Source organism: Leucopleurus acutus (genome assembly GCF_964270905.1).
Source record: "Leucopleurus acutus genome assembly, chromosome: 3".
Classification (NCBI taxonomy): Eukaryota; Metazoa; Chordata; class Mammalia; order Artiodactyla; family Delphinidae; genus Leucopleurus; species Leucopleurus acutus.
In genome coordinates, this window is record NC_139145.1 from 90,810,487 (window position 1) to 90,827,695 (window position 17,209).

Here is a 17,209-nt window from a genome sequence, read left to right on the forward strand (position 1 = left end):
CAATTCATCACATGTGAGAGTTGCAGTAATTGTGATGATTCAGCTCACCAAGAGTTATCACCACCCACTTAGCACCAGCAATGTAATCCTTGTTGCCATTTGGACAACAAAAATTCAATTTCCAAATTATATCCTGAAAAACTGCTTCAAAACTTCATGACTGTTAATACCTGTCTTAGTTTGGATTTTGCTAGAAGCAGACACTTGGACAAGTAGGATTTAATGAAAGCAGTTTTAATGGGATATCATTCTAAAAAAAGTGTTATGGGAAGGAGGAAGGAAAACAGGAAAGGAAAGGCAGGTGATAAAGTGTATCTTATCCAACTGTCATCATGGGCAACGTTAACTTAAAACAGTGAAGAACTCAGAGTTAATAAAAAAACATGAGCTTCAGGGTAAACTCAGTAGAGGGGCAAGAAAGCTAGGATAAAATCCTATCAAGCATGGATCAAAGTCTGCTCTTCAGGGCTTATATTTTTATCGCACATCCAGTGTACCATGTGCACAGGCAAGGAGGTCTCCAGAAGCTGATAAAAAGCTTTCAGGAAAAGAGAGATGCTGGTAGTGAAAGTGTGGCTAATGCACTGAAATGGTAAGACACAAGAGGAGTGGAGAGGACACCATAAGTATCTGTTACGGTTATATCCTATCTGAATCTTTTCAAGTATTCCTCTATTTCTTTTTCATTTTATTTGTTTTCTCATTCTATACTCCATATTACCTCCTGAACTTTTATGGGGTCTATTCTCTCTCATGCTCTTATAATTTAATTTTTATTTCTGAAATAACTTTCCCTTCCTAAAATCATACAATTCATGTTTCACATCCTCTGTTTACTACACACCACTTCTTGTTGTTTGCCTGAGTTCCTGTATTTGCTTTGAGTTGTTTCATTGTAACTGTAATTTCTTCAATAATTTTTCAAATTCATGTCAGATTGTCGTGACATAATATTCCTGTATTTCAGGATGAATTTCATCTGTTTTTGTTTATTCTACTGGGAGAAGTTGATACTTGTTTTTTAATTCTTTTATATGTATGCTGCAATTTCATTTTGGATTATTAATACTTGAAGAAGGTGTACTTTTGTACCATTTATTAGCACAACAATCACATATTTCCTGCCACCTAGTTTCAATTAATATATAAGTTGTGTTTTTTCTGTTTGTTTTTTCTATTCAACTTGTTTTTCAATATGCCTTATAGGAATTGAAGTAGTTGGATACAGATCCAGAACTTGTAATCAATCTAAAAAGCATTTTAATGAATTTATTTTTCATTTTCATAATTTGTATTTAATGTTCTTAAACATTTTTTCAGACACTCTTTGTCTTGCCTCTTGGTCTAAAAAAATTTTTTCCTGACATAATTGTAGATTCACACACAGTTGTAAGAAATAATATAGAGAAACTCCATGTACACTTTACCCAGTTCCCAGCTGTGGTAACATCTTCCATTGGTATTGTACAATATTATAATCCATATGTATCACAAAAGGACATTAATAAAATCCATCAATCTTATTCAGACTTAATTAGCTTTACATACTCTGTGTGTGTATTTAGTTATATGCAATTTCATAACATGTATATTTCTGTCCTGCCACAGTTAAGATATAGAACAGTTCAATCAATCAATCCCCTTGTGCTACTAACTTTGCCATAGCCATCTCCCTTCATCCCCCCTCCCTAACCCCTGGAACCAACTAATTTGTTCTCTATCTCTATAATTTGTCATTTCATGATTGTCATATGAATGGAATTGTACAGCATTTAACCTTTAGATTGGCTTTTATCACTAAGCATAATTCAATTGAGATCCATCAAAACCATAGTGGATATTGATAGCTGTTTCTTTTTATTGCTGAATGGCATTCTATGGTACTGATGGTTTAACACAATTTGTTAAACAATTGATTTCATCCTTTATGTTTTGAAATATCACAGCATATTTATTTTGGGTTAATTTCATACTATGTTATTTTTAAGTATCAGAGTATAAATTCTACACTTCATTCCATCTTCTAAACTCTCTCTCAAAGGGGATTACCAACTCATGAAGTTTTTAAACTCTAGCCATGAGCTTTTTTTTTAAGCTAAGAAAACAACCTTCATAGGTGTGTGAGCAACTTATAACAACAAAATAATCCTAATTTCCCCTTCCCATACCTTGTATCATTGCTGTCATTTATTTCACTTTTATATAAGCATATAAGTGTGTATGTGTGTGTATATATATGGTATTTACCTAAACATACATAACTGAATATATTTTTGATACTATTATTTTGAACAAACTTATGTTAGAAAAATTAAGAATAAAAAATAAAAGTTTTTATTTTACCTTCACTTTTTCTTTCTTCAATACTCTTCACTTTTTATGTAGATCTGAGTTTCTAACCTATATTATTTGTCTTTTCTGTAATGAACTTCTTGTAACATTTCTTGCAAGGCAGGTGACAACAAATTCCCTCTATTTTTATCTGAGAAAGTCTTTATTTCTCCTTCACTTTTGAGAGACAATTTTGCAGAGTAAAAAGTTCTAGATTGGCTTTTTTTCTCTCTCTCTCCACTTTTAATATTTCACCCTACTCTCTCTGGCCTACATAGGTTTTGAGAAGTCAGATGTAATTCTTACCCTTGTATGTAAGGTGTTGTTATTGTTGCTACAGCTGTTGTTTTTTCTCTGACTTCTTTCAGGATTTTTTAATCTTAGATTTTCTATAGTTTGATAATGATATGCCAAGGGATAGATTTATCTTTAGCACTTATCCCACTCGGTGTTCTCTGAGCTTCCTGGGTCTGTGGTTTGGTCTCTGACATTAATTTGGTTAAATCTTCAGTCGTTGTTGTTTTAGATATTTCTTCTATTCTTTTCTCTCTTCTCCTTCTTTTATTACCATTAATGTGTATTTTATACCATTTATAGTTGTCCCCCCATCCTTACATACTCTCTTCTATTTTTGTTGTTGTTGTTTTCCCAGTCTTGTTCTCTTTGCTTTTCAGTATTGGAGGCTTCTATTGATATATTCTAGCTCAGAAATTATTTTTTCAGCCATGTCCAGTCTGCTAATAAGCTCATCAAAGGCATTTTTAATTTATGTTACAGTATTTTTGATCTCCAGCATTTCATTTTGGTTCTTTTTTATGATTTCCAGTTCTCTATTTATACTGCCCATCTGTTTTTACATGCTGTCTACTTTATCCACTAGAGTGCTTAGCATATTGAGCATGGTTGTTTTAAATTCCCAGTGAGATAATTCCAACATTGTTGCCATGTCTGGTTCTTAAGCTTGTCCTGTCTCTTCAAATTGTGTTTGTTACCTTTTGCCTTATAATTTTTTCTTGATAGGTAGGTATGATGCAATAGGTAAAAGCATCTGTTGTAAATAGACCTTTAGTACTGTGGTGGTAAAGTGGTGGAGGGAAGGGAAGTGTTCTGTAGCTCTACAGTTAGGTCTTTGGTAGCCTGTGCCCTTGGACTGTGAACTTCACAAGTGCTCAGTTTTCCCTCCTCCCCCTTTAATTGGACAAAATGACTGGAGTGGACTAGAATTGGGTATTTCCCTTTTCTCACATGGACAGCTAAGAGCTGGCTGGAGTTGGGTATTTCCCTTCTCCTAGATCAGTTAGACTTTTCTAAAACCCCAGCAGGTTAGGCTCTGGTTAGATAGTTTTTCCTGAGTACAGGCCTTATTAAGAAGAAACAGTGCTCTGGAATATTTCGAAATGATTCCTTTTCCTCTCCCCCTGCTGGGAGCATAAAGAGATTTTCCTCCAATGTTTACTGTGAAAACCTAGTCCAGCTCCTGGAGGTAAAACTCACAAAAGTATGAAAAGTATGGGTACCACCCCCCCCACAATGAATCCCAGTGGAGTTTTTAACTCTCTGACTTTTCACACTGAACCTCCAGTAATTCACCAGTTACAGTTCAGGTTTTCCTTCCCTGGCACTGATTTCTGTTTATGAGTCTCTGTTCTGGTAAGTCCTGACTCCCTGTGTTCGCCTGTCTCTGCAGTCTTAGGGGCAGCTGTTTGCTCTGTGTCCTCCCCTCTCTTATTAATCCAAGAAAAGTTGTTGACTTTTTAGTTTGTTCAGTTTTTTACTTGTAGTTGGGATGGAGTGGTGACTTCCTAGCCCCTTACATGGGAACCAGACCTAGCTTGTTTTATTAAAGTGTTGGTTACTATGGCATATCCAAGTGCTTTGGGCTTTGGAGGCATACTTGCATGGTAATTTTCATGTTTGTCATGCACAATCCTCTGGATATCAACTGCTTCATTTCTGTTAGCTTCTTATTTTTAAGGTTTTTATACTACTTTAATAAGACAAATGTTTATTGAATGCATGCGTGTTGTGCAGCCTCAGGTTCAGAATTTATTTGGATTATTGTTTGATCATAGCTACACCTAAGCAGAGAGGAAACTCTTTTTCTTTTCTTAAGCCAGTGGGAAGATACTTTTCAGCCCAAAGTTTCATAGAAAGGGAAAATTCTTGTGTCCTCACATTGGTTAAACTAGGTAGTGAATCTCCAACTCTCATCCATGTACAGAGAAAGAAACTATGTTGAAGACTTAAACAAATCCAGAGAATCTACATGTTTTCTCTTAAACTTACTTTCTATGAAAGAGACACATTTTGTATGTAAATAGCCATTTTGTATGTATGTAAATATATACATTTTGTGTATAAACAGCCATGTACACAGGTAAGCAGTTTGTGCTCTAAGTAAAATGTAAAGAACTATACAAAGTTGGAGGTAGGAACATATGAAAAGAAAAACACTGTGTTAGCACCGAACAAATCAGGGTGAGAGATGTGGGTCACTGCCACTGTGTCCTCTTTATTAATCCTAATATCACCATTCCTCCCAAACCTACTCACAGGTAGTATGAAGTAATCACTAATTATCCTCAAAAATAGGTAGAAAAAAAACCGTGCTTTGCTAAGCTGAACAATTTATCATTTTCTATATGTGAACATTTTTCTATTTGATTATGCTGCTAGAGAGCACAGCATGAGCAAAAGAGAGATGGCGCATGTTTTTGGAAATTGAGGTTGAGACCAGATTATAAGGAGATCTGATCCTAAGGAGTAAGAGTTTAATTCGTTAGGCAATGGGGCATCATTGATTTTTTTTTTTTTTTTCTGAAGCAGGGATTAATTTGATCTAATTGTACTTCAGGAAGAAGGCTTAGGAAGAACTGTAGAATTGATTAGAGAAAAGTGACTGAAAGCTAAGTAGTTTTGTATATTCTTAAGTGTCAAATGTACAGTTCTAATGATGAGAAGCAGTTAAATATAAACATAAAGTTAAATTTAGATTAAATATATTTCAACTAGATGATACATAAATATATATCCAATGACACATGAGCATTTGGTTTAATGCAGTTTTCTGTGATTAATCCTTCCCATCTTTCTTATGATGTCAGTCCAGGCCTGCCTCTGATGTTTACTCTGTGAAAGATCTTGCAGTGATAATTATTTCATTGAAATATTTTTAATTTGAGGTATTTATAATAATCTGTTATGACAATTATTGTGCCCTTCGAGCATTTCTTTTAAAACTGAAATCCTATTTTCTTTAACTTATGAGAATGTTACAGTTTTGATCGAAAATATTTTCTCTTTTCATCTGAAATTCTCCACAATCATTTCTGAAAACAACCATATAATGGAATGGTTGCTAACTTGAATGAGTTTAGGAACAATTTTTGACTCAGTAAATAAAACATTTAAGTAATCAGAGTATTCATGGATATGAAAAATCTTTCTTCCCTTGTAAGATTTTGTGAACACTCACAAAATGAAATGGAGAATATATAGTTATCTCTACATTAAGGAAAAAAATAATTATTTAGTCTTGATTGAATTCAGAAATTCAGTTACCAAGCAGTTAAATATAGGGACACATTATTTGTACATAGAACTTTAAGTCAAAATCAACAAACTCCTATTGTAATCAGAAATCTTTCTGTGGTAGTGTGCTTCTTTCACCCTGCCAGAAAATATCCTCAGTCTTTCATGGTGTGGTATTTCTCTTATTTCTCTTTTCACACAACATTTGTGTTACCCTCCTGGTCAGATATATTTTTACTGAAAATAGGAAGAGCCTCAGTTTTATACTTCTACCAATTCTTTTGCTTAATATTGTATTTGATTATAGCTACTTTGGAGCTACTTCTCTTAGAATAGGAGGAGGTATTTGGATTGTCCCAGTAAGTGACAACAGTCAGATGTAATTTGTTTTCTGTCCTGGCTATCACAGCTCTCAATATTTCTGAATTTTCTTTTATCTGTTAAACAGTGTAATCTTTTATCATGGATTCTCTGTCTTCAAAGATTGAAACATATTTGGTATTAGCATAAAATTTGGGGGGAAAGACTAACTTGAAATGCATATTGCCGAGAATGTTGGAGTAGAAAAGTTATTCAGTCAACATCTGAGAGTTCATAATGGGCATAAGAGGCTATGAAATCCTGAATAAGGACATAATGAGACCTCAGAAAAAAATAGCTGAAGTGCGGGTACCATCATTCTTTCCTGACTTTCCAATGGATAAATTTGCCAAATGCTTCAGACTGCATCAAATATACTATACTTGTTCATGGGGAAAGGGGGTAAATTATGAGTGGATGGAAAAATGTATAACATGAATACATTTACAAGATAATTAATCAAAGAACACAGTCCATGGGTAAAAAATAGAGCATGAAAGTTAGAGCACAGTATCAGAGAAGATAAATTACCAGGAAACAGTGAGTTTAGATAATTCGTTTTCCACATTTGATTCTTAGGCCTAGGTAAGAATGATATAGCTGCAAACGTATCTGTTGAGAAGGGGCGTTTGTCACATAAACATATAGTACATGTAGTATATTCTAATGATATAGTTCTATCTTGAAGCATTAAATATAGGAATATGTTCTTGCAGGGTACGAAGTAGAAAGTGGAGATAGAAGTTCATGTGGAAAATGTGTTGCCACATTTCTTTTATGTGTATTTGAAACACTTTGTTTAGGTTCTGGTGTGTTGTAAGTGCTTACTAATTATTTGTTAATGCAATGGATGAAGGTCTAAGACCTAAATTTCCTATTGTGCTCCCTAGTGGTAATTGCTTGAAAGCTGTAGTCGGACTACATAAAATATAGTAGGACTAGGGAAATTTTATAATTCTTTCAGAATTTAGCCTGGTTCATGGCTCAGCCTGGTTCATGGCCATTTTCTTGATGGTTATTGCAGCTTGAGCTTTACAATGGCCTTTATAGCCCCTATTAATAGCAATATTTTCCCTTTTATATTTGTCAATTATTAACTTTCTATCTGTAACTCTTATTATATTCATTCAGTGTATCTTTCTTTCTTTTTTTTAATACATGGTGTTCCCATATATCACGTTATTTATTCAGTCAACATGATATTAAACATGTAATATACATTAATAAACTATGATAAAAATAGCATTGGCGGGCTTCCCTGGTGGCGCAGTGGTTGGGAGTCCGCCTGCCGATGCAGGGGACACGGGTTCGTGCCCCGGTCCGGGAGGATCCCACATGCCGCGGAGCGGCTGGGCCGGTGAGCCATGGCCGCTGAGCCTGCGCGTCTGGAGCCTGTGCTCCGCAACGGGAGAGGCCACAGCAGTGAGAGGCCCGCATACCGCAAAAAAAAAAAAAAAACAAAAAAAAAAAACAGCATTGGCATTTTTCTGCAGAACTGATGGGCTAATTATTCAGATAAATATCACAACTTACCCTTATTTGTTCATGGAAATGGGTTATTTTCCAGGAATATTTGATGAAAAATTTCCGTTCAACATTATGTTTTAATACATAGTAAAATTTCACTTATTTATCAGTTAAGTAGATTATGCACATTCAAGCCTATGTCATCCATATTTAAGCATTATATTTTATTATATTTCTTAAATTTGATGCCAGAGCTTACTCATTTTTATCTCAAATGCTTTTTTGTCACAGGAACACCATTCACTAGTGTTATACTTTATAAACATCACAATTTGTAAGACACACACACAGAGAATATATATGTGTGTGTGTGTGTGTGTGTATATATATATGATTGCTTAATACATTCATGAAGCTTTGTAGCAGGTGAATAATTACTTACATAAACTGACTTTAGTGGCTACCATAAAACAGTCTAGTAATTGCATTCTTAAAGTGACTGTAATTAATGTAATCTCCAAAGCTGTAAAATATTATTTCAGGTTGCAGATTATCTGTAACATTTGTTGCACAAGATGGTAGCTTAATGTGCAGTCAGAGTTATAATTCACTGTTAATCTTTCAATACTGAACATTTAAAGTGCCAGTTCTTAATAAATTACTGTTCTAGTATCATAGGTTTGAACTCAACTTCAGGTAAAAATGAGCAGTTAAATGTGCAGCAAAACTGAAACATTAGGAAAAATGCTAATCTTAAAAATGAATGTTAATATCTGTATCTGTTAATATCTGTAATATTTCATAAGCAAGAAATCTGAACACTGGATAAGAATTTAGAGTATTTGATAGCTTGTCTTTACTGCTTATTGCAAAAGCTTTGCCATCCTATGAAATAACAAAAAGCTATATATGAACTGGCACAAAATAGTCAAAGAAAACACGATCTATGAAATGTATGTTAGAAAATTATTTATTTTAGAAATATTCTTATTCAGCAGGTACAAAAATTGTCAATTTCAGTTGTATATATTGAATAGTTTGGGCCTTTAAACTTGTGGTGACAAAAATGTGCAGGTGTGGAGTGGGTCAATAACTAAATAAAAAATCTATATAGTGTTATTTTTGTATCAAAAGTTGTCTTAGCCACCAGTGCACCTTGTTCTTGAGACACTGTTTAGTACGCTTAAAGGATTTGAAACTCCAAAAACTTTTATTAAACTGTAGACTACAGTAAATGTGTTATTAAAAAGTAAAGAACAGGCTTCTTTCAATAAAACTGCCCTTGGAACTGAAAGACTCTTTAGAAACAAACTATAGTTCATCCTCTGAGACTATTTTCTTCTTATTACTTACTCTTAGTTTTTGCTTAGTTTCTTACACTATTTTAAACAGTATATTTTTCAACTACTTAATTATGACATAAAAACTTTTGATCTTCCCTTAAATTTGGACCCTCTTTGATCAAATAAACACAAAGATCATTCTGCAATTATGGATTCCTACTATTAAAATCTATAAATAGGGCTTCCCTGGTGGCACAGTGGTTGAGAGTCTGCCTGCCGATGCAGGGGACACGGGTTCGTGCCCCGGTCTGGGAAGATCTCACATGCCGCGGAGCGGCTGGGCCCGTGAGCCATGGCCGCTGGGCCTTGCGCGTCCGGAGCCTGTGCTCCGCAACGGGAGAGGCCACAGCAGTGAGAGGCCCGCGTACCGCAAAAAAAAAAAAAAAAAAAAAAAATCTATAAATAAATTAGAATATTTATCAATAAAATATGTTTATAATATGTATAAAGTTCCACTGAAGTATATAAGTAAAAACAGTTCTTGTAAAGGAAGATAAAGGAATGAAGTAGAAATACTAGTGTGTGGGCCTCTTCTAAACCCTTCCTTACACTTCCAAGTTCTCTGTATTCATAAATCAGGGGTATTGACACCTGACTGAAGTGAGGAAGAATATACATCATGTTCAGAAGACAGGCTATAAGATAGCAATGAAATGATTTCTAGATTAAAAATGGAAATATTGTTTACATCCAAAGAAATTATCATTTTTCCAAATTATGAATTCTGTCAGGTTTTTAAGATAGATGTAGAAACAATAACAGTTAAAATTTGGAGAGTTGTTGGTATAATTTAGGCTTTGGAGGAAGAAAGAGGAGGACTTATGGTGAAGAAGGCATTTTCTTGACTTAAATTTACTGTGAATACAGTTTGACCACATTGACCGAAGTATATTTAATTGTATTTAACTCATTTAACTGGTAATGGTATGAAACTTTCTAAATGCAACACACATTTCTCTCTGAATAGCATGTTATATGTTAAATCAGACACTGTAAACTATTCCTGAGCAATAACTTTAAGAATTACAAATTATTTTCTAGGAATAGTCTGGGAATTGATACAAAAGCCTGAATTCTATACTCTCTCTCTCTCTCTCTCTCTCTCTCTCTCTCTCTCACTCTCACTCTCACTCTCTCTCACACACACACACAGACACACACACACACACACACTCTAATATATTTCTTTATATACTACTGTATTTATATAATAGAAGTGTCTGTAATTACCTTTACTGTAGATATACATGCCTTTATGTCTTATATATGCTGGCATGATTAGATTATTTTATAGTCTAATTTACTTATTCTGCTTCCAGAGTTTCTTATATTTTGAGGGTCATTTCATACAGAAATGTGTTTGCACCTTAAAATTTCCCTCTATATTTATTTGGTTTTGATAGATTTCACTAAAAGGATGCTTATTATGACAATCTTGCATAATAACACTGATGAACCATGAAATATGAATGTAAAAACTATGAATGTATAAAAGGTGCCTTTAATCTCAGATACTAGAATGAATAAAATTGTCTTGTAAAATTTTCATGAAGTCATATAGGATTAAGTATAAAATTTTAAAGCCTTCAGAAGGTAAGCATGATGTTCTTTATATTCACAGCCCTAAGTCAATCTTTTATGAATTAGTTTTTAAACTCAAGCATCTTTAATTTTTATAATTTTTACCTCTGAAAGATCTTAAAATAAAATGAAAAGATGCTCAACCTCACGAATTATCAGAGAAACGCAAATCAAAACTACAGTGAGGTATCACCTCACACCAGTCAGAATGGCCATCATCAAAAAAATCTACAAACAATGCTGGAGAGGGTGTGGAAAAAAGGGAACCCTTCTACACTGTTGGTGGAAATGTAAACTGGTACAGCCACTGTGGAGAGAACAGTATGGAGATTCCTTTAAAAACTAAAAATAGAGCTACCATATCATCCAGCAATCCCACTCCCAGGCATATACCCAGTGAAAACCATAATTCAGAAAGATAAATGCACCCCAATGTTCATTGCAGCACTATTTATGATAGCCAGACATGGAAGCAACCTAAATGTCTATCAACAGAGGCATGGATAAAGAAGATGTGGTACATATATGCAATGGAATATTACTCAGCCATAAAAAAGAAAAAATATGCCATTTGCAACAATGAGAATGGACATAGACATTGTCATACTGAGTGAAGTAAGTCAGACAGAGAAAGACAAATATTATATGATATTGCTTATATGTGGAATCTAAAAAAAGGATACAAATGAACCTATCTACAAAACAGAAATAGAGTTACAGATGTAAAAAACAAACTTAGGGTTACCAGGGGGTAAGGGGGGGTGGGATAAATTTGAAGAGTGGGATTGACATATACACACTACTATATATAAAATAGATAACTAATAAGGACCCACTGTATAGCACAGTGAACTCTACTCAATACTCTGTAATGGCCTATATGGGAAAAGAATCTAAAAAAGAGTGGATATATGTTCATGAATAACTGATTCGCTTTGCTGTATACTGAAACTAACACAACATTGTAAATCAACTATACTCCAATAAAAATTAATAAAATAAAATAAAATTCTTATGTATTTCCAGGATACCATCAAAAGTGTTGCTCAGGAATTCTAAAAAGGCATTTTGGGGAAAAAGAAAATGAAAACATTCAACTTGAGTCCATTTAATTAAGTGTTCATTTTCTTGACTTCCTACTCCTCTTACCAATATTACTTCAGATTTTCTTTCTATTGTAAGCAGATTACAAAGCATGAGGTAAAATAAAGAATATAAGGAGATTTTAAATCCTATTCCAGTTCTGCCACTGTTAGCTGTGAAGTCTTACATATATCAGACAAGCTCTCTTGGATGCATTTTCCCCATCATTAAATGAAAGTGTTGGACTAGTTGAATACTGTATTTTATATATATCAGCTGTAGGGATGAATAAAATTTGAAAAACTGGAAGGCTCAGTGTGTTTCTGCACATAAATGCACATTTTTACATTTTGAATAATCATCATGTGTCTAAGAGTGGCACTCAACCAAATATTAATTTTCAACATTATTATATTAATTTATTTCTACTTCATGTGTTATGTTAATACATCAGGCTTTGTATTATGTAAAAGTATCAATATAATATAAAATAACATGTTATTACTTATGCAGATAAAATTTCTGCTATGTATATGACATAAATTTGCTAGTAAAGGATGAATAATTTAATACTTTATGGGAGTACCAGTATAAAATTAAAAAGGCATGAGGTTAGATATCCCCCTTTATCCTTAATAGGTGAATATTTCTGCTAAAGAATACTTTTTAGGAAATAAAACTTAGGCAAGTTCCGTAAAAGCAAAGGTTATGATTTCATTATGTTATTTAAAATATCTGTGTAGAATATTTCTACCAAAAATTTAAAAAACGTATAAATTTGAAAAAATATTATCAGTGCACATAAACAGTACAGGTGAACGCCATTACCATATTAGTGCATTTTACTCATTCATGTGACTAATGATCTAAACCAATAGGAAATTTAGGGAAGAATAGAGAAGTCACAAAAAGAAATACAGATAAGCAATAGATGTGTAGAAATATCTTTATTTTCTTTAGATTAAAAAAACTTAAAATTAGGGATATATTTTTGTCTTGCAAGCTTATAAACATTAAGAGACTGGTGACGACTACTGTTTGTGGGTATGTGAGGAAATAGACGCTAGAGGGAGATTTGTCCATGGTTGTCAAAAAGTCTTTAAGTGAATATCTTGGGATGTAGCAATTCCATTTTTAGGTTTTTTTCCTACAGAAAAACTACACAAGTGAAAAATAATGAATAAAAAAGATTTCATAGCCTCAGTGCAGCATTTTTTTCTCAAGCTGTCACAAGATCTTAACCACACCACTGTCATCCTTCATATTGTCCTACCTGCTGACCATCGTGGTTCCTAACAAAGTTTGACCAAAGGCTAGATATTTCTCAATAGATCTTAAAATTATAATAAAATCTAATTACAAAGTTAATCTGACTAATATTTAATGATATGCATGGCTATTATTGATGCTGTATAAGTAAAACTGGCCAAGTATTCATTTAAATCACTACAACTAGTATTATGCTTAGAAATTAAATCAAATCTCAGCTCAATTCAAGAAATATTGAGTTTATGCTGTATGAAAATAACTATTCTGTGGTTACTATATCATGGGAAATGACTTTCATCTATTTTATGGGACTTGTTCTGTCCTTTACTGCACGCATACATATATATGTTTATCTTAACCATTCCAGGAAAACTACAATTTACAGCTAAGATTGTTTATGTGTGCCAATATAAATTTTTATGATATATTTTAAAATATACAGTTATGAATATGAATGTTATTGATAATATTAAAATTATTTTATTCTGACATCTCTCTTTCTCCCTCCCCCACAATTCACTCAAATTGATTCCAGTATATAAGAGATATTTCCTCACTGAATTAATATTAAAAATCTATGAAGTTGGTAATGCTTTTCTAAAAAATTCTGTCATATTCCTTCAAAGTATTAATATTATAGAAATAATCTTGCATGTATGTTTTCAGAATGATGTTTTAAAAAATATTTTATTGAAGTATAGTTGATTTACAATGCTGTTAATTTCTACTGTAGAGCAAAGTGATTCAGTTATACATATATATGCATTGTTATTCTTTTCCATTATGGTTTATCACAGGATATTGAATGTAGTTCCTTGTGCTATATAGTAGGACCTTGTTGTTTGTCTATTCTATATATATATTTTTTACATATATATATATATTTTTTTTACATCTGCTGGTCCCAAACTCCCAGTCCATTGCTCCCCACTTGGCAAACAAAAGTCTCATCTCTATGTCTGTGAGTCTGTTTCTATTTCATAGATAAGTTCATTTGTGTCATGCAGAATATGACATTTTTTGATATTTAATACTTCTGTTTCAAAAATAGATAAAATCAACTGAATAAATTTAATACATATTTAAATACTCTCTAAATAAAATGGATTTATAGAGACTTGTGTTTCATTCTGTATCAATGAGTTCGACCAAAAGAACACGAGTTTTACCAACATTATATTTATATACATTTAAATACTAATAGATAAATATTGCTTTCTAAAACAACATATGTATTATCTTACCTGTAACTGTCATTTCAAAAGTAAGCATTTTGAAGAGCCTTAAACATAGACATAATGTTTACAGTATCACCATTAAAGGAAATTTGTCAAGATATTGTCAACAGAATAAATACTAATTAGTCAAAAATAAATTGAAAAGGATGAACAGTGAGGTATTTTTAAGGTTTTAATGTAAATGTTATTTTCCTTGTTTTCTTGCAAAACGGATTGCTAAGAGAAAGAATTGACTAATGAAAGCAATTTGAATCTATAAAATATGTAATTGATGTAAAAGTAAGTACTATTTTGGACTTATAACCTGGAAAACATGGGAAATATGGGTTAAGAGGATTTTCATATGGCAAATCATTAATAATGATAATACTTTATAATTTCAATAAGTAGAACTAAAAACTTATCAGTATAAAATAACATACATCATGTGCACTTATTTTAAATAAGGAGTTTTAAAACAAGCAAGTAAAAGACGTGGAAATTTGCGACTGGAGTTAATAAATACATGATATTTAAATTTTCTGGGATGTAAATGATTCAAGGAAAATTCCCTTTAGGTTTTCATTGAATGAGAATTCTTTATGTTATTACTGAGTAGTAACACAATTAGAGCATTTCTAAGATGTTCTTAAGATGATCTTGATAAATCTCTATATATTAGGACTAAGGAATTTCACTGTGAGTTGAAACAGAATCTGTGAATCTGGAGCAAAATATTAGGTAGGGCAGTATAGAAGTGCTTCACACACATACTAACTATGCCCATCTTCTTAATAGCAGTTATCCTGCTGTTTCCAGGACTTTCCACTTATTACATAGAATCACCAACAATTCTTAATTTTCATACGATTTTGCTCAAAAATAACTTATTTCACCCCTAATTCCAGTATAGTGTAATTATAACTATAATTATCAATATTAGTCCGTGGTTTGAAGCATTATTGTACATTACATATTGGAGGTGCTGTTTTTTTTAACATTAGAGTTTTGCCATTTCAATTCACTCTAATGAAGCTAAAAATGGAACAAAGTTGCTACATATCATGGTTCCAACTTGACCGTTAATGACAATTTCAGTTTTTCACTGGATGGTGGGCATTAATCAATTACCATTATGACAAAATTTGTTGAGGGAATAAAAATATATGTTGTCTGGATATACAACAGTTGGAATATAACTATAATTATGTCTTAGGAATAATTTATTAACTGCTATCATACCAATAAAACTTAGAGTAACTCAATGACTTAATAAAAAAATACGAGTGTTCATTATGTGTTTTTTTTAAATAAAACATGATTCAACACCAAATGTCAAAACAGATTTGATTACAATCACACACGATTTTTATCTTACACTTGGAAAAGGAGATGCAAATTATTTCCCTCTGTTTCCATTTTGACAAATGCTATTAATTGTTACAAAGAAAAAATATAAAAAAATCATAAGTTACCAATGATTATTTTTGAAGTAAACTGTTTCCTTTTACATTTTATTGAAGTATAGTTTATTTACAATGTTATATTAGTTTTGGGTGTACAACATAGTGATTCAATATTTTTAGAGATTATACTCCATTTAAAGTTATTAAAAAACCAGGCCTATATTTCCCTAAACTGTACAATATATCCTTGTTGCTTACTTATTTTATACATAGTAGTTTACTCTGTTAATCCTCTGCCCCCTCCTACCCATCCCCCCTTCCTTCTCCCCATTTGAAACCACTAGTTTCTTCTCTCTCTGAGTCTGTTTCTGTTTTTCTATATATATTCATTTTATTTGTTAGATTCCACATATAAGTGATAACATGTAGTATTTGTTGTTCTTTGTCTATCTTATTTCACTAAGCATAATACCCTCTAGGTCCATCCACATTATTACAAATGGCAGAATTTCATCTTTTTTTTTTTTTTTTGCTTTATCTTTCTTTTTAATTTTTTTATAGGTTATCATAAGATATTGAATATAGTTCCCTGTGCTATACAGTAAATCCTTGTTGCTTATCTATTTTATGTATAGTAGTTTGTATCTGTTAATTCCATACTTCTAATTTATCCCCCCCCTTTAGTAACCATAGGTTGTTTTCTATGTCTGTCAGTCTGTTTCTATGTTGTATATAGATTTATGTGTATTCTTTTTTACATTTCACATATAAGTGATATCATATAATGTTGGAGTTTGCCAATATTCTACAATTAGGAGTAAGCATCAGGGAACTTTATGGGATCCGAATATGTTTTAAGTCTTTGTTTCACTTGTGATAAAATGAGGGTATACATGTGAAAAATAGTTGAGCTGTACACTTAAAATTTGTGCAGTTACTTCTCTATTCTGTAATTCAATAAATAAATTAAGCACCATATTGTGCTACTACTTACCCTCAAGATGTTGAAAATTACTAAGACAAGCCATATCAAGTGTTGGTAAGAAACTGTAACTACCAGAACTCATAAACAGATTGAGTGCAAAATTAAGTACTGCCACTTTGAAAAACTGAATATAAGTATAAATATATATTTATATATATATATTTATATTATATAAAATATAAATATATCCTAGTGAGAGGCCCACATACTGCAAAAAAAAAAAAAAAAGTAAGCCTAGGGGCAGGACAGGAATAAAGATGCAGATGTAGAGAATGGACTTGAGGACACAAGGAGGGGGAAGGGTAAGCTGGGACCAAGTGAGAGAGTACACTACCAAATGTAAAATAGAAAGAGGGAAGCAGCTGCATTGCACAGGGAGATCAGCTCAGTGCTTTGTGACCACCTAGAGGGGTGGGATAGGGAGGGTAGGATGGGATAGGGAGGGTGGGATACAGGAGGGAGGTGATATGGGGTTATATGCATACATATAGCTCATTCACTTTGTTACACAGCAGAAACTAACACACCATTGTGAAGCAGTTACACTCCAATAAAGATGTTAAAAAAAACCCAATATGATGCATTTGTCAAAACTAATAAATTGTAAGGACACAACACTACTAAACAAACTAAACT